At 52.2% G+C, this 25912-nt stretch overlaps 1 protein-coding gene across 4 annotated transcripts in view; it reads right to left on the reverse strand.

Annotated features, from left to right (window-relative positions):
• The window catches only part of RPS6KA2 (ribosomal protein S6 kinase A2), a 355183-nt gene that overhangs the window by 105589 nt on the left and 223682 nt on the right, over positions 1 to 25912 (reverse strand). The window contains exon 1 of one of the 4 annotated variants that reach the window (XM_047859636.1): positions 15766 to 15784. The exons of the other annotated variants lie outside the window; for them this stretch is intronic. The gene's annotated coding sequence lies outside the window, so the exon portion shown is untranslated. Of the gene's footprint in view, positions 1 to 15765; positions 15785 to 25912 lie in introns of those variants that run through there. 4 annotated transcript variants of the gene reach the window in all.

The raw sequence follows: 25912 nt of genomic DNA on the forward strand, positions 1-25912 counted from the left end.
GGTCGTACAAAAACCTTCACCAGTAACACTCAAACTGGAAACAACCCAGATGTCCTCCAGTGAGCAAACGGTTAAGCAAGCTGAGACACATCATCCCACAGCAGTGAAACAGAACAAACTACTGAGACACACAAGTGGAATGAATCACCAGAGAATTCTGTTGAGCAAAAAAAGCCGATCTCCGAAGATTGTATTTATGCGATTTCATTTGTGTGTCATTCTTGAAATGACAAAACTATAGAGAAAAAGAACGTATTAATTATTGCCAGAGGTAGGGGATGTGGAGGCGTGTGCGTGTGCGTCCATAAAAGAGTTGCAGGGGGAATCTTTGTGGACATGAAACTATTCTGTGTCTTGATTGTGGTGGTGGTCACATAAATCTACATATGTGTTGACTTGGACAGAACTACACACACAGCCACGCACGCACGTGTAATACTGGTGACAGCTCTATAAAGTCTGTTGATCGCATCAAATACCAAGTTCCTAGTTGTTTATACAGTATTGTCATATAAGATAATGTCAGCGGGGAAAATTGGGGGAAGAGAAGATAGTCTGTGCTAGGTTTCGTAACTTCCCGTGACTCTACAATTACTACAGAATAAAAAAAAAATTGTAAAGTGGGGCGCCTGGGTGGCTCAGTCGGCTGAGCGTCCGACTTCAGCCAGGTCACGATCTCGCGGTCCGTGAGTTCGAGCGCCGCGTCGGGCTCTGTGCTGATGGCTCAGAGCCTGGAGCTGCTTCGGATTCTGTGTCTCCTTCTTTCTCTGCCCCTCCTCCACTTGCACTCGTCTCTTTGTCTCTCGAAAATGAATAAACATTCATTTTTCATTCATGACTCATTAACATGAATAAACATTCATTCATGATTAATTTTCTTCCCATTCCTTTCTAAATTTTTTATATAGAAGTATAAAACTGATCAAGACCCAGGCTTCTCTATAAGGAAATTTAAAAATAGTAAAGTCTCCTCACTAACCATCATTGTGGGATTCCTGTGCTCACCCACTGCTGTCCTATCCAGCAACACTGAAACACTATGGGAAGCTTAGGCAAAATTAACTGTGAGCTAATCAAGCAAATAAAATCCTGCTGCAAGAAAACAAAACAATACAAAACAAAACAGAAGCCAGCATTAAATAATTTGGATGTCATCTCTGGATGTGAAGAATAAGCCTACCATTTGGTGGAAAAGAAAGGTTCAACGTTTTTAAAGCTCTTAAAATTTTTAGAGTCAACATGCAAAGTCCCTCTTGTGGATGAACACAAAATTCGCAGTCAGGGAGCACATGGTAAGCAATATGGAGACCACACATATGTGCCAGCCTGGCAGGTGGCCAGTGAGTTCACAGATTATTTTCCTGGGACACAGGGTATTTGGGGGTAGGGGGTAGGAATTTACTGGAAACCGACAAACAAAACGCTGGTCTAAAAGTGAGATTAGAGATGAATGTCCGTTGTAGCAAATTAGACAACCGAGTCGAGTGTGATAAATTTCTCCTAAATAGGTTTGTAGATATAAATATGAAGAGTTTACATTTTTTCCTTGACTAGTCATGAGTAGTAATCCAAGCAAAATCACGCGTCGTGTTGGATTAACACTCCCGGCATCTCTGAGGGACCGTGCCCCCATACAAGGCTAAAGCACGATTCAGTACTTGGGGCAACGGAGGACAGCCATTTCTGCCAATACTCGGGTCCCAGCTGTTTTTCCAGTTTCCTGCCCCAAATCTCCTTGGAGAAGACCGCTGAGCTGGTCATCAGAGTTTCAGAACACAGGTTTCATGTAACAGGTCTGCTGTATACACGATTTTTGTATCTCGATGATTCCGATAAACAGAATCCAGGCAGAAAACGATCACGAACTTCAGAATGAAGTTTAAACAATTTCAGCGGTAACGTGCAGATTGGTTTTTACCGGTTTCCGTTGAAACGGTGAAACTTCTGGTCAAAAACCTCATTGAAAGAAGTTACTTGGTAACCATCCCTCTTTTGGTTTCTAAGCCATCTTAGTTGACATTTTAGAAGATTACAAAGCGGGGCGCCTGGGTGGCTCGTCGGTTAAGTGTCTGACTCTTGATTTCAGCTCGGGTCACGATCTCATGGTTCATGGGTTCAAGCCCTGGGTCAGGGCGTACAGCCTGCTTGGGATTCTCTCTCTCCCTTTCTCTCTGCCCGCCCCCCTTTGCCCCTCCCCTGCTTACACATGTGCTCTCTCAAAAAAATAAATAAAAGCTAAAAAATAAAATATAAAAAATAATAAAATTCACTGCTCCCACCCCGGGGGGGGTGGGCGGGGAACTGGGGTCTGGAATTAGGAGGACCTGGCCCAAGATGATCGAATCAGATGGAATTAAACAAACTCGAACTCTACACGTGCAGTCGTTTCTGCCAAGATGAGCTATGAATTACAGATTCCCATAGTCACGAGTGCAGAGGAAGCATTTCAGCAGAGCAAACAGCGTGGTTTTCACAACACATCCTTCTGGACGGCGTCTCACTCAGCAGGTCACTGCCATCCACCTGCACCGTCCTTCACGGAACACCGAAGACTGAGACTCTAAACACCCAGTGTGGGGCCAACTGAGGCATCGGGACAATGACAGTTTTGCCCCCAGGAGACAGACTTCATCTGCCTAAGGTCCCTGGGTACGCGGTGACCTGTGACGCTGTTTGGAAGAAGCTCGGTGACCCGGCAGACGCTTCTCAGGGAAACTGGAGGTTAGTGCAGGGTGAGTGCATTTTCAGCTGACTCCTCCAGGGTCCTGGCCCCTTGGTGCCGACACCCATTCTGTTCTCGGCGGCACCCTCCTATGCAGCGTCTGGGACACGGAATTCACTCGGTACGTGTCTGTGCGGGAATAAACACATACCTTCTGGTGGCTTTAAAGAGCGCATCAAACACCCTCCCGTCTGGCCCTGCACAGGATGCCCTGCGTCAGTCTGCAAACCACACGTGTGGCAGGACCACACCAACCTGATGAGGGTCGACCCTGCTTGTGACGTTAGGCGTGGGCTCCGGAACCTTCCCTCCACGTGGAGTCATCACTTGCATGATATGCAATTTCTAATTTCAAAGAAGTCATACTCAAAGTATTTTTGATTTTTAATTATTTATTTTGAGAGAGAGAGAGCGAGCACATGTGCGATCTCGAGCGGGGGAGGGGCAGAGAGAGAGAGGGAGAGAGAGAATCCCAAGCAGGCTCCACGCTGTCGGTATAGACCTCGATTCGGGGCCCCATCCCATGAACAGTGAGATCACGACCTGAGCCGAAATCAAGAGTCAGACGTTTAGCCGACTGAGCCACCGAGGCGCCCCTAAAAATGTTTTACTTGGGGTTTTACCAAAACGCTCAGCCATGCTCAACAAGTCTGGGTGGCATCTTACCGCCCATGTAGATCACACGCTCTGTCTGTAACAGACCCAAGTGATGCTGGAGAAAAACCCCCCAAACCGTCCTGAAGCTCTGGTGGTCATGTGCCGAAAAGCTAACCTTTTCCGCTAGAAAAATGGTGTGAACGCTTGTTTAGAAAACCCATCAGCTGAGGCCATTACTCTGAACCACGGCGTGGAAGTTCTATCATTTCCTACGCACACAGGCGGCCAGGTCTTCATCCAGTGACACAGCAGTGACGGACCAGCCACGACATGTAATCTCTGAACTTTGGTCCTGGCAACAGCTGCGGGCGCTCCACGGCCCCATCTGTCAGTTCTGGGGTAAAGCTACGACGTGTGATCAACCGGGCTCCATAAGCGGCTTAAGATCGGAATGATTCCACAATCGCGAGCATGGGAGCACACTAATATATTGTTGAATTAAGAGTTCTCCAGGTAGAACTCATATGCTGTAGGTGTCAGGTGTCTCGGCCGCTCGTGTTTATTCACACGCCTTTTGTTTTTGGCTCAACTCCCTGATTCAAGACAACGCTCAGAAGGAACAGAATTCGTTGGAACGCAATGGCAACCACCGGTGCTGTTGGCGAGCGGCGATCGTAGGAAGGGCGCTTGGGGACAGCTCGGCTAGTGCAATGGCCCCCCCCCACCCCCCAACTGCTGCACAGCACCCCACCTCTCTCCTGTGCCCCGCCCTGACTCAACTGTCACACTGTCACCCGTCCGGCTCACCTCATCGTTGAGGACGCTGTTACCGAGCCAAACGCAAGGAACTACTTTAAACGGACGTGGCTGATTTCTGCCGCAATTGTAGTTTCCAAAAGAAAACCAGTCTGCTTTCAGGTTTCTGAGTGTTTCCAAATCGTTCTTCTTTCCCAGAATGACAGCTCTGGAACATGCGTGCGAATCCCACTGACATTTGCACGTATCCTCGGATCTCGCCCAAGGCTGAGCCCCACTCAAAAATACTTGGGTTAGGTCCACGTCTGTCTGTGGGCCCCAAGGATGTGTGTGTCAGGGTGAGGTCTCGCCAGCGTGGCTGCAATCGCACCAAACCCTGGGTGTGTGGTGTGTACGGAATGATCTAGTGCGGTCCTGGGAGCTGCCATCACTGAGCCAACGGACCCACTGCTAAGTTCTGGCCACCCCTTCCCACAGACGGACACACGGAGCCTACCGCCCCTCACACCTTCCAAACGATCGTTACCCGGGAAGTTGGACCAGTGCTTTCCCCAAGTAAGAGCGCCGCGAATTTTCACGAGTCTGCGCAGATGTGAGCTTCTGTGTCAGGCCTGAGGACTGCTGCATTCCCAGAAGGCCGGGCAGCTTTGAGACAGCCTGTGCCTCTCTGGTTGTGAAAGTGGCTGCAAACAATCAGCCGTGAGGCCAGGAGCTGGCGACAGCATAAAGACCCCACAGGGTTTCTGAGCTATCGTCTGTCCCGTTTAGGGGGGCAGCGAGCACGGTCAGAGACCAGGAGGAAGGACGGAGTCACCAGGCCTCCCCTGAGGAGGCAGGGCCAGCGAGGGCGTCATCTCCCTTGGCTGCGGTCCTCAAAGGGCACACGCTGCCCCAGGGGACGTGAGAGAGAGCAAGCTGGCCACCAGGTGTGACCTTCCATCGGGGCAAACCTGACCTGGGATGGAATTCCGACACCCAGTCAAGGCAACGCCTCTCCACGACCCTGCCAGCAGCTTCCCTGTGAGCCAACACACATGCGCGCACACACACACACACACACACACACACACACACACACGCACACACACACACGACAGGTGCTCAGGGCCCAGCGAGTGAAAAGCAGTCATGGGCCTTACAAACGGTAACCGGTAACATAGGAAACCTGATTTTGAAAGGAGTTTAGGGATTTATTTTTCCGAGAAATTTCCCGTGTCGCTAAAATACCGTGCAAGTGACAGCAGAAGACACGCGTTCAGTAAACACCATGCTAAATTACCGACTTTTTCCAGCACTTTTGGCTCAAATGTACCACACTGGCTTGACCCAGGAACAAGCCATCTGAGCAACTCTGTCCTCCTCGTAGGTGCGTGCATCTCGTACGGAGGGAGAAGGGCGACCTTCTCCGAGTCAGAGGCCCCGGTGGGACGGGACGGCCGCGCCCGATCCCGCAGCCGGCAGGGAGCCCGACGGGAGGGCCCGCCAGCTCACCCCGCCAAGTGCCCGCACCTACACGCAACTTTTGTTCGGCGGTCCGCCTGATCACGTGACGTACTTGCCGGCCGCCCTACACATCCCTTCTTTTCCCAGCTCATCGCCAATTTTAAAGAGCTTCTGAAGCAGATGAAAACAAGAGTTGACAAATTCCTTGATGATTTTTCCCCCCTTTGACGGCTGCCTTTTCATTGTCTAGCTCACCTGTATTCTTCAACGTGAAGTGTTTTGACTATTTCCTTTCTGTTGTCGGAGTTCTCCTTCCGACACTAGAAACACGGGCATTTTTCTCACGTACAAATGACACAGTCTAGAGAGGCGGAAACAAGATTCCGGGACTTTCCACCCGGGAAAGTTTGGCACGTTCTCGGGGTCACCCGATCAAGGTGAGGCCAACTTCCCAAGTGGCTCTGAGCAGCCAGCTCGTGTTTTAACTGGCCCGAGTGACAAGGACGAGGTGGTGGCTTTAGGACACACGGTCCCCTTTTCGTATCTGGGCTGTCCGTGTGTGGGCCGTAAAAATGCTTTCAAAGCTGATCAATTTCATGAGTCATCAAGGGGCTTGTATTGAGTTGCCCACTTAAAGGCTATACAGCGGGGGACAGAGTGGGCAGCCAAAGACTCCGGGATAAAGCAGGAGAGGGCGGACCCTGCTCCTGAAATAAATCTCCAACGTTAACAAGAGGAAAGGAAAGCCAATGTTCTACGATAATCTCACTAGAAGCCACACTTCGTGTGCTACAATGTAACATCTTAAACAACAAAGATGTGCTCGCCAGTGGCCAATTTTATTGTAATGCTAAAACGAATCTGAGCAGTGACGGCAGGTGAACCCTTCACAGGGGACCCTTACAAAAGCTTCAAAGTCCTAAGTCTGGCCCGGGCAAGTCTGGGCCTGTGACAGGAGCACCTGCTGATGAAGTGCTCGACCACCTGCTGAGGGACGACTGGCCCCGCTGCCCGTCCAGAAGGGCGTCGCTGAGCCTGCTTGGCCTCCCAGGCGTATACGCTGCAAGGTAAATATAGTCCCTCGGAACGTCGTGGCCCCTCCGAGCGCTCCCCAGCAGGCCTGAGGCCAGCTCTGTTTCCCAGCTGTGCTGTCACCTTGCGGGAGACGACAGCCAGCCCCAGGCGGTTCAGACTTCCATCAGCGGTTGGTGCCACCAGCCGGTGAACTATCCCTGGGAGCCCAGCCCCAGATCAGCCCGCTCGGGAGAACCAGCGTGGGCGGGGCCTGGTGGAGCGGGGCCCCCATGGAGTATTCTCTGGGGTGGCATCCTCTGCACTCTTTTCGAGGACACGGGATTCCAAATGGTTCCTGCCTCACCTCGGACTCCTTCGGGAGACGTCACCTGGGAGCTCCTGTGGCCAGAATGCCAGGCAGGGACATCGCCAGGAGCGGCGTTTCCTTGTCCTGGTGTAACACTACCGTGCGGTTCTCATAACTACCTCTCGAGAGACATGTGACTGGATACTTGGGGTAGAGATAAAGAACGGAGAGGTTTTCACACGAATCCAGCCTAGAATTCGGCAATTCATCTGCCAGGTGCCGGGGGTGTGTAACCGTGTGTGGTTTCATCAGGGCGCGTGCGGCTAAGGCCTCGTCACCGCCTGTCACAGTCGCTAAGGCCACCTTCCTTCTCACCATTGTACTACGCTGGGCGGAGCCTACGTCAGCGTCATTTCCAGAACATTCTCCTTGGAAGTGTTCCCAGGCTGTTCCCTGGCATCTCCAGACGGACCCTCGCATGAGCCTGAGGACCCGCCCGCCCAGCGCGAGCGCCCGGGGGCTCCGCACCCCCGGGTCTCCCGCCCTCCCTCGAAGTCCTGCCCGCCTTCGCCTGCGGATGGAGGAACCCAGGCCGCCACAGTCCCCCTGCCCCGGCGGTTCTGATGCTGGTGCCAGAGACGCTGCCTCCAGATGCGGTGGGTGGTTCTGTTTCTGGATGACTCGGGGGTCTCACGTGAGGCAGAGCCTGGGTGGCGACCAGGGCGCTCTCTGGGCCGCCCTCTACCGCCTGCCTGCCCCGCGTCCTCGCTTGTGGCCAGTCTCGGCAGTTCTTGGCATTGCCCGACCCTGTCTGGAATCTCACAAGCCTCTGGGGAATAGGGGTCCTGCTCCCTTCTGGGCCCCCAGGCCTCCCGGCAGGGGGTCCCTCTCACTGGAGGTGGAGGGACAGGGTGAGGCTGCCTCCCAGCCTCACCCCTGCACCCACCCAGGCCCAGAGAAGCCAAGGGCTGGTGCAAGGTCACACAGCCAGCCCAGGAGAGGCACTGAGGGGCTGCCGAGGACCCAGGTTCCTCACACCGCAGGCGGCCGACTGGGCCACACGGTTTATCCCTCACGTGTCAGTGACTCCCAAGAGAAAGGCTCTTCGTGTAACAGATGATAAACGTAAACCGAAGGGCCTTGCTAGTCTAGAGTCGGGAGCTTCCAGAATGGGTCGGATGAATTAATGAATAAAAGGCCTTCTTAATGCTCCTCCACAAACACCTTTTTTGCTTCCTTCCTCCTGCACTGGATTGACTCCAGCCACGTCCATTGTGGAGAACGTGATGTTCTTTCTTAAGACTTTTTTTTCAACGTTCATTTGTTTTTGAGACAGAGAGAGACAGAGCATGAACGGGGGAGGGGCAGAGAGAGAGGGAGACACCGAATCCGAAGCAGGCTCCAGGCTCCGAGCCGTCGGCCCAGAGCCCGACGCGGGGCTCGAACTCACGGACCGCGGGATCGTGACCTGGCTGAAGCTGGCCGCTCAACCGACCGAGCCACCCAGGCGCCCCCTGATGTTCTTTCCAAGGCGGATTGGAGCACCGTGCTCCCGTCCCGCTGGGTCCTCGCCCCCCTGCCAGCAGCACCGCCCCGATGCGCACTGCATGGGCCCCTCTCCCCAGAACCCCGGTACGTTTTCCGTACGTGGCCTTGGGCGTGAATGATTACCAAGGACGCTGTCTGTCGCAGGAAGATCCATGTGACTCAAAAACCAAAAGGAAAAGTGTATAAAGATGAGCAAACCCCCAAAGGGGAACTGAGGAAAAGATGACTAGTTTTGGTCCGTTTCCCCAGGCTCCAATTTAACGAAAGTGCGTCCACTTGGACTCATTAACCACGGAGCAATGTCAACGTGTGAACAGAACTAATCATCCAGGAAGGTGATTTTTGACCAGGAAACCAGCTTGGAACAGAGTGCTTCGGAGGGGCTGACAGGGCCGCTCACACACGCACAGATCTCTGGACTGAGCCTGGGGTGTGTGAAGGCATGGGACACACTCCCGGCCCGCCTGGGCTGGCCAGTCGGCTCGAAGGAAACCCTCGGTGCCCCCAGGGAACGCCCAGAAGTTCCCAGACCAGTAGAGCACAGGGGTTAACTTCTTTTAGGCCATCTATGACAAACGTAAACTTCCCCAGGCTCTGCTAAAATAATGGCCAAGAGATACCTATTTCCTGCATCTTTTTTTTCTTTTTAAAATTTTTTTTTTCAACGTTTATTTATTTTTGGGACAGAGAGAGACAGAGCATGAACGGGGGAGGGGCAGAGAGAGAGGGAGACACAGAATCGGAAACAGGCTCCAGGCTCCGAGCCATCAGCCCAGAGCCTGACGCGGGGCTCGAACTCACGGACCGCGAGATCGTGACCTGGCTGAAGTCGGACGCTTAACCGACTGCGCCACCCAGGCGCCCCTTTTTTTTTCTTTTTAATGTTTATTTTGGGGGGGGGGGAGAGAACGAACTTGAGTGGGGGAGGGGCAGAGGGAGAGAGGGAGACACAGAATCTGAAACAGGCTCCAGCCTCTGAGCTGTCAGCACAGAGCCTGACGCGGGGCCCGAACTCACGGACCATGAGATCATGACCTGTAACTGACTGAGCCCCCCAGGTACCCCTCCTGCATCTAAATCTAAAAACCAACCCATCTGGGACAGGAGCATACTCCAGAAGCAGAATTAACCCGCGATGCAGCATCCACACCAGCACAGGAATGCCTCCTGGGAGTCCAAGGCAGGGTCACCTCTCGAGTCTGGGGGGCTGGAGGACAGACCCCTGTTGCCCAGGGAGCCCCCGCCTGCTGGTTTAAGAGTCTCCCCATAGCTACTGTTCCCTGCTCTCGGTAAACACCAAAGGGAACTAGGTCGCACACAACAACTTTCCGGGACAGAAATCCTTGGGAATATGATGAAATCATGGCATCTCCTTCCCAGAAAACCACACGGGTACACATCCACCTGGAAGGTGTCCTAGAATGTCCAGAATTCCTGAGACCCATCCATAGAACCCCTAGTTAAGGATGTCTGAACTTAAGAGGACCACATTAAAGGGAAATTGAATCCAGAGTCAATAGTAATTGACTCTTCCGTTTTGGGGCTGAATTCATTTCCGTGTCTCTGAAACACATCAGACTTCAGAAACTCCAGCCAACCTGCAGCCTGGAGGGAGAGTCTGACTGTCACAAGTATCTGTGTCGCCGGTGGCCACAGCACAGACCTCAAGCCTTCTCTGATAGGGGCTGCCTAGGGTTTTCGGTAAAATTCAAGAGACTAGAAAACAAGCAAGCAAGTGAAAAGTGGTTGTGGGCAAAGAACATACTTCAAATCAGAAAATCTGGGTTTCACGGTAAATTCTGCATCTTCCTGGTTTTATGATTTTGGACAACTGAGTGAGCCAGTTTCGTTTATCAAATACCGTATGTTCAAAGTGTATTGAAAAGATTAAACTGACTTTAGTAAATGTATGCAAAAATATTACATTCTGGGTTTACTAACAAAGGAATTCATTGGAAGAAAAAAAAAAACAGCCAGGAAAGTCTGTAAGATAAACACAAGTTTACCCGAAATACGTGATCGCACAGAGCTCCTCTCTCTCAGAGTGGGTCTCTCCGGAACAACCCTCCACCCACAGGTCCCAGAAGCGCCACCTGAGAAGCAGAGGCTGGTCTCAATCGGGGCGCCTCTCCCTGCCCCAGCAGTGACATCCCTTCTCTGCAGGTGTCAGAACAGGAGTCCGTGGGTGTTGTGGCCTTGGCCATGGGGCTGCCTGCAGGTTCCTCTCCCTTTCTGCGTCTCGTCTCCGAGTTTGTGGTGTCCCTTCCTGTGGAAGGGCCTGTGTGGCTTGGGGACGGCAGGACCTCCCTTCCGACGGCTGCACCTGCTCTGGGTGGTCTGCGAGGCCTTCCTGAGCTCTGCTCCGGGCCGTCCCTCCAGACCTGCCCGCCTGCGGGTCTTTCCGAGGCCACGCTTCCCCAGGCGAGAGCTCCCAGGTGCCCTCGGCCCTCGGCGGACACGCTCTCCTGGGAAGACCTACCCGGCCACCCATGTGGCAGCTGTACAGACAACATGAAACGAGCCTCGTGGGCTGCTGTCTAGATGCAGGAATTTATGTCACCCTCTGGGGTGACATCAATCCTCCACTGTGATTCGGGAAAGGAAGGACTGGTAAAACGTCCCCGGGGAGACATCCCCTTGGAAACCACACGTCTCCCCAGCACCGAGTTGGTGCTCTTTCCTTGAAAAGCATCTTTGGTTCGTCCCACACAGCTGCTGGGCGAGAGATGCTGCTTATTCTGAAATTCTGCCATCCTGGGAGAGAAGTCTGGTTTGTACTTGGACCGCTTAACAACGCACCCAGAATGACGGGATTCACAGCAGCGATTTTTAAACTTTTCTCACTTTGGGGTCCTAAATCTCAGGATCCAAGAGTTGGTTAGACAGTTATCCCTTGGAAGAAAGTTCAGGAAGTCATATATAGACGTGGGGAAGAGGTGCCCAGCGACAGGATGATCTGAGAACACGTCACATGCTACGCAGCCTGAGGTTCTGTGCTTTGTACATTAAATGACTCGACGCCTTTGCTCTGTGCTGGGCTAACTCCCAGGGACACCACCGTGGTTCACCTGGCCTCTGCCCCAAGCCAGACTCACAGGAAAGGCTCCAAAGCCCTGGGGGACAGCACTGTGCACAGGCAGGTCCTGGGGGGGTTTAGTACAGGCTCCCCCGCCTTGTGGATGAGAGGACAAAAGGGTCACTTGATATGGTCTCAGCTGCCTTCTGTCAACCTACACGACAGGAAGGCATTTCGACAGCGACACCACAGTCAGAAATGAACGTCGCCAACGACGATGCTTTAACTTTTGTTTCTTGTATTCCATCTGCAAAAGCAAAAACAAAAAAATCCCCCCAAAACTACAGCACTTGCAAAGACACACATAATTACCGTCATTACTTAATACTCCCCTAGAACTTCTAGAAAGTGCAATGAGCACAGAAACAGAAATTAGAACTAAGAATGTAACTCGGAGGCTGGCTGCGTGTATATTCAGCATGCGGAGAACCTATGCCAAAGTAAATACGTTAGATTTAATAATAGAGGGTTTGGATGCAAAACAAGAGAGACGATTCATTCTTAAACATCAAAATCAGCAAGGAAGTGAATGCAACAGATAACATTGTTATCTGGAAGCCAGATAACATTCGAAGGGGAATAAAATATGAAAAATGGCAACTAAAGGGTATTTAGAAAGTATTTTAAGACATGACAGAGACACGGACACATCCGAGTAAGCAGAAAGACAAGCCAGTGACACAGAGTGTCGCCCGTTCTTTCCAACCCAACGGCCGTTTAACCTAGTTTGAATCCAAATTATAAGGGGCTTCTTCAGGGATTTAAAAATGACAGATTTGAGGGCACCTGGGTGGCTCACTCGGTTAAGCATCTGACTTCAGCTCAGGTCATGATCTCGTGGTTCACGAGTTCGAGCCCCGCGTCCGGGTCTGTGCTGACAGCTCGGAGCCTGGAGCCTGCTTGGGATTCTGTGTCTCCCTCTCTCTCTCTCTCTGCCCCTCCCCCGTTCCTGCTGTGTCTTTCTCAAAAAGAAATTAAAAAACATAAAAAAAAAAAAACAAAATAAAAATGACAAATTTGGGGTGTCTGGGTGGGCTTAGTCAGTTAAGCATCCGACTTTTGGTTTCAGCTTATGTCATGATCTCATGGGTTCATGAGTTTGAGCCCCGAGTTGGGCTCCACACTGTCAGTGTGTGGGGCCTGCTTGGAATTCTCTCTCTCTCTCTCTCTCTCTCTCTCTCTCTCTCTCTGTCTCTCTCTCTCTCTCTCTCTCTGTGTGTGCCTCCTCATTCTCTCTCTCTCAAAATAAATAAATAAACTTAAAAAAATTAAAATGACACATTTATCTAAACTATATATGAAATAACGATGAATACCATAGAAATTTGGAGGAAATAAAAAGCATTCCGGGAGAATTTGCCCTCTGGGGCACTACGCTGTGTTGTAAATGTACAGCAGTTACAACAGGGACGGACCGACGTGGCGGGTGCTGGGCCGACGGGGCAGGACCGAGGCCCAGAGCAGGCCCCTGTGACACAAGAGCCGAAAACACGAGGGAGGAGCCAGCCTCCGGTGACGGGGAGGCCAGCCCACCTCCAGCCGACACCAGACCCCGACGTACCTCCCCGATGGTCTAGCGCCGAACGCACACACACACCAACACACAACTCCGTATGCAAAATCAGGGAAAATATAAGCAAGGACGTCACTGTTTGCAGTTGAGGGAAGGAAGGAGTCTAAAAGCCATGGGAACAGAAAGAAAAATACTTAACCACATAAGAAATTCTAAAATTTGTAAGCAATTCATAAACACCACCAAAAGGCCAGTGACAAACTGGGAAAATATTCGGAATGAAAACAATAGTGTGTGTGTGTGTGTGCGTGTGTGTGTGCGTGTGTGTGCACGCGTGCTCAAAGCAAAAAGCACTCCATGGAGTAACGGTTTCCATCTGAGGAAGTTAAAAATCCAACGAAGGTACTTCCTAAAGTAGCCTCACCAGCTATCACAGACCTAAACTTCAACACAGGAGGCCCCGGGCTCATCTCTCCACATAACGAAGACGCTGAAAATAAAAACATCTCGTGTTTGCCAGACTGTAGAGACCACGTGCTGGTGGTGCAGGGCCAGACACGTTCACCATGCGCTCCGGAATGTCCCCAAATATTCAATAGTTAGGTGCGAGTGGTGGGATGGAGGAGGGATTCCAGCGTTCTCGATAGTCTTCTGCATTCTGGTGTCGGGTCTCCCATGTGCTAGTTAATAAATTTCGGCGAAGAAAAGGGTTTCGCGTGTCTGACGTAAGCTTAGACAGTTACTAACTTTATACCAAGAAAAGAGCCAGGATGTTACGAAGCAGAAGTCGGTGTCAACATTGTCAAAGTGCGGTAGTGACCCTGCCCCAGCAAAGGGGTGGCCGGTGCCTGGCACCTGTCGCCTGGCCAACACCCTGCGTGTGGAGCGGTGGCTGCTTGTGACGCCTTTCACGGGAACACAGAGGGGGCGGGGGACACTCTCACGGATCGCAGGTGAAGCCGCTTCCTTCCTGGCACCCGGCGGGGGGTGGGGGGTGGGCTGGCCCCTGGGTTGGAGGCGCATGGTCTGGCCCCTTGAGTCCCGGGGCGGTTCCCGGATGTGGGTTGTGAGCCAGGCCCTGTGTCGCTCTGGTCTGTCCTGTCCCCGACCCCGCGGGTGGCGGAGCTCCCACGGCGGCACCCCACCCCACTCTCACGCGGGGTGCCGGATCACAGCGCCCACGTCTCTGGCGTCCCTCAAACTGCACCTTTGGGGCTTGCCGCTGCCTCTCTCCGGGAGGGAACGAGGGGACAGAGGCAGCAGGGGTGGCAGGAAGGGACGGGCCACCTCTGTACACATGGCCCCCCCTCCGTGCCCGGGGGACAGCGTGTCTGGAGTGCCAGGAGCCGCGTGGGAAGCGTCCCCTCCCTCTGCTGGGCGCCGGGTGGCCCCAGACACGGAGTCCATTTCGGAGATCCCTCTCCACTGGACGGGGCCGCCTGACTCCGGGTTCTTTCCGAACTGTAGGTCCACGTGCGTGGGGAGAGGACACGGACAAGCTGGCAGGTGCACTCCTGCTGTCCTTGGGGACAGCATCCTGCTGCCGAGACAGACTGCCCTCCGTTCACATGTGGGACAGCACAAAGCCCAGGAGCACAGTTCCTGCGGGGAAGGCGTCCAGGCGCCCCTGCGTGGCCCGCGTGGCCGGCGGATCCACAGCGCCTGTCTCTGTAAAGCCACGCGAGGCTCGTCACGTGGACACGTGGAGCTGCTGGCCGTCCTGGTCTGGTGGCTTCCTAAGACCGGCCGGGCGTTATTGGTAAACACCGAAGTTCTCCCACAGAGCCTGGGAGGGTGAGTCCAGCCCGGGATGAACAAGCCGGGCAGGGAAGCAGCCTGGCGTTTAGCCGGTTTTGAAATAAAACTAAAGAGAGTTTTTAAAAATCTTAAAGAATTCAAAGGCAAAAGGTTTTCAGTTCTAATGAACTCAAAATAAAACCACTTCGAGGGGCACCTGCGTGGCTCAGTCAGTTCGGCCTCTGACTTTGGCTCAGGTCATGATCTCACGGTTTGTGGGTTCGAGCCCCGCGTCAGAATCTGTGCTGACAGCTCGGAGCCCGGAACCTGCTTCGGATTCTGTGTCTCCCCCTCTCTCTGCCCCTCCCCTGCTCACACTCTGTCTCTCAAACATAAGTAAACATTGAAAAAACTTAAAGAAAGAAAAACGAAAGCAGTGAAGTGTAACTCTGCACTATAATGGTTTACGGGACGGGTTTTGTCCTCACACCTGCAGCGGCCAGCCGGCTGTTCACTGGCACTGGGCACCCCGCCCCGGCTCCCTGGTGATGACATCCCACCAAGAGAGACCCTCGGGTCCAGTGGGGCACAATTGACAGGGTACGCCTTGCACCCAGGATGCGGGAACACCCCCCGGCCCGGGCACTGGGTGAGGACTGGGTGTCCCGTCTGCCGGGGGAGCAGGTGTGCGGACAGGAAACCTTCACAGCAATGAAAGGGGCTTCACGTGGGTGTATATACGGCCTCATTCCCTGCTTGAAAATCCACTCAAATCCCCTCCCTGAGTGTCCCACCCGATCCCCCCCCCCCCCCCAGGCCTCTGTGACCTCCAGGCCGACCTCCACCCAGGCTCTGCCCCATCCTCCCTGCCCCAAATGAAAACCCCTCTCAGCACTTCTTACCCCCCACGGTGGGATTCAGTCATTCCCACACAGCCCAGCACAGACCCGGCCGATGTCAGGCCCCAGCTGAGGTCGCCTTCTATTTGAAGTACCACTGCTCACGTTCAGACGCGAACCAGTTTAGATGTCAAAGCCCCAAGGAAGTGTCACCTGAGTCTGGGCTGAGCAGGTGCGGCCCGGAGCAGGAGGCACGTCAGACAGGACACAGGACGAGGCACGTCAGACAGGACACAGGACGACGCACGTCCAGTGCCATCAAAGGCTATCTGGATCCGTCAGGCTGGCTTCTGGGGTGCGGACTTTTTGAAACAAAGAATTGAAACAGGGACACGTCCAATGAAATCAAACTTCTACGGAGAACGAAAGACTTTACTTTAAAAAAAAATTTTTTTTTTTAATGTTTTATTTATTTTTGAGACGGAGAGAGAGACAGAGCATGGGCAGGGGAGGGGCAGAGAGAGAGGGAGACACAGAATCGGAAGCAGGCTCTGGGCTCTGAGCTCGAACTCACGAACTGTGAGATCATGACCTGAGCCGAAGTCGGATGCTCAACCGACTGAGCCACCCAGGCGCCCTGAGAACAAAAGACTTTAAAACCGCCGTCTTCTAAGCCATCGTACGGACTAGTCCAGCAGCGTGGCACCCGTGACCTCACTAAGCGGGTGGTGACGAGCACACCGTCCTCTCCCCAGAACAAACTGTATTTCACAATCTACGTGGATCTGTGGGAGTTATTTTTTATCTCGAGTTTTGTAGTATACTATGTATTCTTACCAAACTCATTGCATAACATAAATGCGAACAAAATGCAAAAGGCATCTATTCTATGGGAAAAAGTGCCAAAAATTATACAGATGGTAATAAAATCTCCATTATTAAAAACATTAGACGTGATTTCCATCTTAACTGAGAAAGCTGGAACATTTGAGAAAAGCTTTTGGAGAGGCTCTTACGAAAGGCATGCCAATTAGAGAAGGAATGGGAAGCGCCATAAAATACAGCAATGTAAGAATAAGCCGGTTTTAAAACTTAAATATTGTTTGTCGTTTGGGGTGGATGATGATTTGAAGGTTTGGGAAAAACGCCTCAGTACATTTTCATCCTGCGTGTTTTCTCCTACTTGGAAATTCATTTAACTTCCCATAATCTGATTGTTGACTTCTTTCATTCATAAGAAAAATCACTTAGGTGGGGTGCCTGGGTGGCTAAGTTAAGCCACCCGTTAAGCGTCCGACCTCGGCTCAGGTAATGATCTCATTGTCCGTGAGTTCAAGCCCCCCACTGACAGAGGGGAGCCTGATGGGGGTTCTCTCTCTCTCCCTCTCTCCTGCTCTCTCTGTTCCTCCCCCACTCGTGCCTTCTCTCTTTCTCAGAATAAATAAATAAACTTAAGGAAAAAAAAAAAGAAAAATCACTTAGGGAGGGGCGGCTGCGTGGTTCATTCAGTTAAGGTCACAATCTCACAGTTGTGGGATGGAGCCCCGAACCAGGCTCTGGGTTGACAGTGTGAAACTGGCTTGGAATTCTTTGTCTCTTCCTCTCTCTCTCTCTCTCTGCCCCTCCCCCTCTTGCTTGAGCTCATTCTCTCTCTCTCTCTCAAAATAAATAATTAAACATTAAAAAAAAAAAGAAGATCACTTGGAGAAAAGAGAATTAAAGCACACACAGACTGAACTTGGCCAAACAAAATGGTTATTTCAACGTCAATTCTAATTAAGATAAAGCAATTTGGTAAGTTTTCCTGTAAATTTGCATGTTTTCCAAAGTTTCATGTTTATATGACACATAATCAGTTCCTGGAAACTACCAAATGGCTATTTGTGGCCTAAAAGCACCGAAATTGTGCTTGTCCGGGAAGCACCTGGCCCTCATCGGTGGGCCTGATGTCCAGCATCCGTCACCAGGCCCACACGCCCACATCCTGGACAGACCAGCGCCCCTGGCCTCCCGCATTATCTTAGCGACTAGACATCTCAAGAGATCCTTGCACAACTTTAAGAGCACAGGGTGGGGGTAATCAGTCGTTGAGAAGCTGGTTATGGAAGAATTGAGTGTCCTGCGCATTTTTCTTAAAGGCTGGGCCAGCACGGACACTCAGGCGAGCACACGTGCCTGGGCCCCCTCCGCTACCCAGACAGGGCAAGAGACGCCCTGAGAAACGTTTGCGTGACATGAGATGTCAAAACAACAACCCAAACCCCAAACCGAAGCTAAACCCATCGCATTCCTTTGGGAAGCTTATTAAAACATCACAACATTCCGGGCTTCCTTCTCTGGGCGGCCGTGCAGGCTTTTGCCAGGCTCATTTCTTTCCAGGAAGCAGCGTGCAAAACGGTGAATGGATGTGTTGAAGGAGAAATGTGCAAATTTGCCTGTTCTCATAGTTTTCTACAGCCTTTTACTTTCCTAAATGTACGGGTCCTGCTTAACAGCGACCATAGCTCACAGTGAAAACACAGTCAATACGTTAGTTTCATTTAGAGTAATTGTGTAAGCCCACCCAGCGGTGACAAATACTCCAATACAAACTGACGTCTTGAGATCTATTTTACTGCCGGGTGACACCACATAGTTGTGCCGTGAACTACCGTCAATGAACAGAAAGCGCCTGGGGGCCGTAGGGACGCCACACGGCCCTCCACGCGTCGCAGACACCCTGTGTCGTGCACTGTGCCCCACTGTGTTCGTTTCCACATCTGATTGTGATCGCATTTGTCATTCTCACGATTTTCCAACTGAAAGTTTGAATGAGACCAAACAGCCACGCCGCCAAGCCAAGTTATCAGCAAATACGTCCTTCGAAGAGCTGGGAACACAGAAATCATTCCCACGGGACTCCTTTCCCACTAAGCAGATCGTGAACGATCTCGTTGAAAGGTGATGTGGGCGCAGAAAGTCGGAAACGCGTAGCGCTGAGTGCAGGGAGAAGGCGGGGTGAGCAAACAGGAGCGGGAAATCGAGGTCCCCCTGCGCCGGGATGTTATTCCCTCTAGCTGCTTGGTTCGGACGCCCTCCCCTGTGGGAGGAGCTGGGGACTGCTCAAATGTCTGTACTGATCACTTACAGTTCTCTAGTACCTCTGTCAGTCTTAGCACAGAACCTACTTCGGACGCTTATTTATAATTGCGGGCAATTGCCCAGGCTGTTTGCTAACGTTAAGGAGAAAAACTCAGTGACAATTAAAAAAAAAATGTTTAAATTTTACTTAAATCCAAGTTAGTTAGCATATAGCATAATAATGATTTCAGGAGGAGACTTAGTGATTCATCACTTGTAGGCCTCTTTCAAAAAGGTTATTTTTAATAAGGCCTACAGATTACTCCATAGAATTACAAGGTTTATTCTGAAGTAATGCCACAGATCTAATGTGAATCAGCTACACGTGGAGCCAAATCCCCTTAGTATCATCTTGAACAGAAATGCTTCTGGGGCCAAGGGTGGGCAAGGTGGGCCTCCCGGCCTGGACTACATTTCCCAGCGCCCCTTGGGGCCAAGCGTGGTCACGTGACTGGTTCTGGCCAATGGGAGAAGAGCAGTGGTGTGCTTTAAGAAGTGGCTGCCCCCTTCTTCAGTGTCTCCACCTACCAGGGGAGTGGAGGGCTGTCCTGGCCCTGGGGCTGGTGGAGCCTGGACCCATCATCGAGAAGAAAACCAGGCTCTGACCAGAAACGCTGACATCAGACAGATACTGGGGCAAGAAATGAACTTTTTCTTTCACCAACTCACTGCAATATCCTGTATGGTGCTGCACTAAAACACCGACCAGGGCCAGAGTGCCCGTGACCCTGCGCCCGAGAGGCGCCGGGTTAGCCCGACGCCTGAGTGTGCGCACTGCCTGGGACTCGGCAAAGCCACTGAAGAAACAGGAAACACAAGCCGGGGGCTCCTCTCTGCTTTTGCGAGGGAAATGCATCACCAGAATCAACTCTCACTGTGGCATCAGGCAGTGTACCTGACCTCCCTTCTCTCCTTCGTGGAGCGGGGCGATCTGGCCTTGACGGGGTACCCTGAGAAATGAATGAGCTAACACACGCATAACACCCGCTCTACCTGGTGCAGCCTCAAAATATTACTCGTCATAATAAACATTATTATTATTATTCCTGAATATCTGATACAGTAATCTAGTATCTTCCTTGGAAAAGTTTCTGCTTCTGCAATAAAAGATCAAAAAAGCAGATCATCATAAAGTAAATATAATATGGAAGATGAAGGGCCCGAATCTCTGAAAAAGTAAATCGTGAGATGATAAAACTCAAGGTTTGGTCTTACTGGAATTTTCTTTCCTCTTTTTTAACATTTATTTATTTTTGAGAGAGAGAGAGTGAGAGAGAGACAGAGCGTGAGCAGAGGAGGGGCACAGAGAGAAAGAGAAATAGAATCTGAAGCAGGCTCCAGGCTCTGAGCCGTCTGCACACAGCCTGACATGGGGTTCGAACTCACGAACCTGAGATCATGACCTAAACTGAAGTCGGAGATGTAACCCCAGGCGCCCCAGGAATTTCCAATCATCTGACTTTCTCCGGGCTTGTATGGCGGGCACGGTGCATATGGCACAAATTGACAAATACTGCGATCCGCAGTGACGCGGGGCACCCCGTGGAGAAGGCGGGAGCCAGCACCATCAGGCTCTGCCCTGGGCTGCTTTCGGGGTGGGATTTGAAAACAGGGACAGCGACTCTCAAAACGTTTGCTGCACGTTGGCGGGGGGGGGGGGGGGAGCAGAATCAAATCTGCTCACGGATCTACTCAGGGTGCCCTTTACAAGCCGTGCCACGTGGTAGGTGCTCAGGAAAATGAGGTGCGCAGAGAACGAGTCACGGCTGTAGCTCCGGGCAGGCAGCTCAGCCAGACGCGGGGGCATCTGGGGCTTCCTGCCCCCGGAACTCGGGGTCTCAGAGGGCTCCCCTGGGTGCCCCACTCCGCGGCGGCCGGAGCCGTGCACCCCGCACGCTGCAGAGACACCGGGCTCCAGGGAAACTCTGACGTCTCCTCCCTCCGGCCCGGCCAGGCGGACGGCGCTCAGCCTGGGAGCAGTTTTCCACCTGGGGACTTGCCACCCTGCCTGCACAGGATTCATATCGCTGCAGAAAAACTGTCAAGGCAACACTGGATCCCGAGATCTCCGTTCCAAGAACCGCTGACTTCGCCGCCTGGGTGATGGAGGAATAATCAGCAGCCTGGGCTCTCCCGGGCGGTCCTGATGATGGACACAGGGGTTCCTGGAGGCCCAGGCCCTGAGACGCCAGGAGATGCACCCACGCCCTGATAATAACGGTGCCGCACACTCAGGCCCGCGTCCGGGAAACATATTTTGTTCACCGCCAACGTGACGGCCGGGGACCACGTACTGGATCTCGGGCTGACCGCTGGCGCTCGGGACAAGTCACTGGGCAAGGAATACAATGGCTGTCCCCGGCCTGTTGCCAAGCTGGGAGGCGGGGCCGTGGGTGGCTCAGGGAATCTAGGTGGTGGGTGGCCAGGGAGTGGGCTCTGTGCAGAACAAGAGGAAAAATCTCTCAGTCTTTGATGAATCATCATCGCTGAAATTAGTAACATACCTCCCAGGGATCTCGAGCTGTTGCCACGCTTTCAGAAGTGAAGTGCTTTCAAAGAGAGCCCAGGCCTTCTGGAAACAGATGGTCAGACTGAAATGAAAATACTGGCCGCGGGGCCAGACGGCCCCTCGCCGCCAGCGAGAGCCCGTTACGTGCCACAGCCAGCGTGGAAGGGAGTCGGCTCGACAGCTCGACAAGGAAGGGAGCGCGCCCCGGGCCCCCCTCGGCCCTCCTGCCTCCCGTGCTTGTTCTCACCCGGACAAAGGAAACGATGGGCCACACGAGTCCGCGGAACCACCCAGACAACTCTGCCGTCCTGTGGGCACACGCTCCACGTGGGTACCGGTGCCTACCACTCTGGAACCCGACACCCACCGGCCCGGCGGCCTGGCCTCTGTGGGCAGACACGGATCCACCCTTCCCTGACGTGGGCACTGTGCCTTCACGCGGGAAATCAGGTGACGTTACTCAAGTTTTACGGAAAGGCGGCACTGACGACGCCATTCTGTCCTTGGTATGTTGTTTCGTGCTTAGTTTTTTCTACGTCATGGACGGTAGGTGCCCAGAGGTACATCAGGAGACTGGAAGCCCTGGAGTTTCAGCTTTTCGCGCTGGCTCCAGTGCCGACCCTAACCGAAAGGCGCTGACAAGGGACGCTGTGTTTGAGAGACACCACTTGTGTCCCCAACGCCTCCTCATTCCAGCAGAACATGTGATACCGGCCTCAGAAGGACTTTGATGGAACGTTTACGCCCACACAGACTGTATTCGTTAGAAGCGTTTTCAAAATGTCCAGCTCCCTTCACTTGTATACGGTATAAACTAAACTCTCGTAATGGGGACCGAACGGAGAGAAACTCGCGGTCTGACTGAGGGACGAGACCGTGTACCCCCAGACGAGACCCCCAAGGACCGGGACACGCGGCGTGGGATGCAGGGACAGGGAGAGCCACGGAGGTCAGGGCAGGGCCGGTGTGAGCAGGGCATGCTTCCAGGAACATCTGGGGAATTCGAAGACTGTGGCGGGGAGAGGGCGTTCAAGGTGGGGCAAAGCAGATGAGGCCGAAGACAGGGGCCGGGCTTGGCAAGCGTTGTTTGGATAACAGAGACCAAGTCTTTCCGATTAGAGCAGGCTACTTGCCTTTGTGGGCTTTTTTGTCTGGTCTTACTTTTTTGTAGAAAACTTGGAAAGAGTGGACAATCAGATCAGAAACGTCTCGAGCACCAGCAGGAATGAGAGCCTTTACGGTATCTGGCAGAAAACGACGTCAGTTTAAGACAATTCACGCGTCCCTGGATGTGACCTCAAACCGCCCCCAGATCTGGGAAAGAGAAGACCCTGTTGCTGGCCATGGAACACCCACTTCAACCTCTAATACCTGGAGGCAGTGGAAAGGAAGCCAGGGTCCAGGGCTTGGCCGAGACGCTACCCCCGGCTTCCCGCTGCGTGCCGAAAGCGAATCTGAATGATGTCAGGACGTGGAGCAAAGCTTATGTGGAAATGGGGTCACTGCAAATGCACTCAGTGAACACGACGTCCTACTGTAGCAGGGTGGCCCCGATCCCACACACTGGTGTCCTCGTAAGAAGGCCACGTGGAGACAGCACGCAGGGGACAGTGTCCCGTGACAGCAGAGGCAGAGGTCAGAGGGGACAAGCCCAGGAAAGGCTGGACCCCTGGCAGCTGGAGAGGGCGTGGAAGGACCCGCCCCCAGGGGCTCTGAGGAGACCACAGCCTTGCAGACAGCCTGATGTCAGACTTCCGGCCTCCAGACTGTGAGGGGGCAGGTTTCTGCCGTGGAAGCCCCCCGGTCCGGTGACGGCTGCCCCAGGACACCAACCCAGCACGCAGCAAGCACTGGCCATCACTCACCGCCACCGGGACCCCGGCACGCACGGCGATGCGTCATGCCCACTGTGGGGTTTGCCTGCAGCGTACGATCAGGGCCCCGAAGCGTGGTTAACGATAACCAACCACAAACTGAGCCCAACCGAAAGGACAGACGAGTCTTCCGTAGCTGCAAGAACAGACAGCAGCTGTGATCCAGGAACATTTCCGAGCTGCCAAAGTGAGAAAATGATGGGAGGGCCGCTTAATCGAAAAGCCACGCCCCCACCACCTTGCGCACAACCAGCCGGGATGTGGCGGAGGGCTAGAGAGTTTGCCGAAACCCCGCAGGGCGGGATAGAGAGGGGACTGGCTGGCCGGGGGGAAGCAGATGTCGCAGATCGGCAGAAAGGGAGCTGTTTCCCAAGCACGGGAGGTCAACTGTTACAAACAGCAGGCGCGGGGCCACAGGGAGAACAGCCGGATAACTGATGAGCACCTGTGCCGGGAAGAGCGGGTCCACGGACAGCATCGCGTGGGTGTGGTTGCCCACGGAGACCAGGAACACGCGAGCACCAACCGGGGAACACAACCCTACGAATTAGGCTCTTTGTCCCTCCCACCTGATACAAGGGAACTGAAGTAACTTACTAGTTACTTCCTGACTCGTAAGTGAGGAGCGGGAATCTGAACCCAGAACCTACAGTCAACGTTCTCGACCACTCCCCTAAGTGCCTGATACACAGGGGGAGAAGGAGACGCACATCAGAACTCGACTGAGAGCCTGTCCCTACATCAGATGGAGTGGAGAAAGGCCCAGAAAGAGAAGAGGGAGGGGGCGAGGGAAGGCAGGCAGGTGGTCCAGGAGGAGGGGACTGCACTGAAGCACCTGCCTTCGAGTGAAGAAGGCGTTCTTACCTGGCCACCTGGGGAGCCTCTGCCCACCTGCCACCCACCTGCCGCCCACCCTTGCATACTACAGAAGCGCTGCCCTTGGACATGCCCTTCCTTATTTAAAGGACAGGTGTGTTGAGAGAATAGACCATGCCAGTACCCTAACCTAATATGTTTGTTTATTCATAAATAGGAACCAGTAACAAAGGATCCTTACGTCGGAGAACAAAACAGCGTCTGCAGGAAACCTTGAGGGAAAGTATTTTGAGCCTCTAAGTCAACATCTAGCTGCAGTGGTGATCACACAAGAGGGCAAAACAAAGACATTTTAGGCATTCAGGATCTGAGCTGCTCACTCAGGTGAGAGGCGGGCAAAGCTGTAGAGCACGACCTGAGACCGAAGGCGGGGCTCAGAGGAGAAGTCAGGAGCCTCAGCAGTCAGTTTTCCTGAATAATCAATGGGTTTATTTTCATTCCAATCAAATCCCAACGTGTGTTTTTGGACCCTGAAAGAGAATTCTAAGCGTTTGGAAGAAACGCACTTTAAATAAGCCTCTACTAGCGGGTAAAGAGATGGGAAAAGCAATACAACAGACTGGAATGGGACAGATCGGAAGAGAAAGGGAAGTAAATCTGAGGCTCTATAAAGAAAGCATAGGACAAAAGTAGCTTTTAAAATTGTGGGTGAGTAGCTATTTCCAACACGCATACACGATACAGTCGTCTGGAATCACGGCGATGAAGTGTTAAAAGCGAAATGACGATGTAAGCAGCGAACGATAGGTGAGCGTCTCTCCAAAGCCCAGAAGGATGCAGATCTTTCCTACTTAGGTACAAGGGTGAAGGAAGAAGTCACAAAGATGATTTACAAATCTGGCTACCTTAAAATTTGAAGCTTAGCTATATCAAAACGTTCCATAAAAAAAGGAAAGAGGCAAACTGGTTAAAAAAAAAAGCAAAGGCAAGTTGCTGGCATTCTTAATATGTAAAGAGTTCCTGCAAATTAATAAGAAAAAGACAAAGAGCTCCATGCAAAACGGCAAAGCTCCAAAGAGATGATTGACACTGACTAGTAATAATCAACATACGAACAAATTTCAAACTCACTGATACTTAAAAACAAACAAAAGCATTGAGCATTTTTACTGTATCAAACTGCTACAAGCAATAGAATAAGGACATGAGGGTTCTGAGAGACCAGGAAGGTAAACATCCTGGGAAATACTGGGATAGATGCTGGGATACATGTGTAGAAAATAGAACTATCCCATCAGTGCGACTGACCCGGCAGGTCCACTGCTGAGAGTCTATCCTGAGAAAATAAAAGATGCACAGACAATTCATGGTCATGACCGCTCATCATAGTGTTTTTAATAATATAAAAATAGAAAGGAATTCAGTGTTAAAAAAGGAAAATTAAATTCAGCCTTTATTTGAATGCGGCCATTATTTTTTAGTGTGTGGGCTATTCAGTGACATAAAAGAAATGCTGACGATGTATTGTAAGAGACAGAAGCAGATTGTGAAGCACTTTCCAGAGCGTGATTAAATTTTTTAACAGCTGCACATGTGCGTACATGGGAAAGCACCAGATCGACCACGCCAGAAATCAGACAGGGGCTGCTGTGGAGGGGGAGACCGCAGAATGTTTTAGTTTGGTTTTATTTAGTCCCCTCCTCAGTTTCTGTAATAAACGTGTATTATTTTAGAAATCAGAACCAAAAAAAAATCCTATAAAAAACTGTCAAATGCAAAAAAACAAGAAAACCCCCAAACAACAACAACCTTGCCATTTCAGACACATGGCCTTTCCAACGATCTGTCCCAAAGCATCACGTCCATATTGCCTTTTTGTCGTGAGAGTAGTACTTGGCTGTGAGAACCCCAAGTTATTCCCACTCAGTATTTACTACGTGATCTGCTAACTGACAGAGACGGGTCGAAGGATATGAAGACAGGAGATGGAAAACTTACAACTAAGTGGGGGGCATCCCCTTCGATTGATTATCACCACATC

Source organism: Prionailurus viverrinus, chromosome B2, assembly GCF_022837055.1.
Source record: "Prionailurus viverrinus isolate Anna chromosome B2, UM_Priviv_1.0, whole genome shotgun sequence".
NCBI lineage: Eukaryota > Metazoa > Chordata > Mammalia > Carnivora > Felidae > Prionailurus > Prionailurus viverrinus.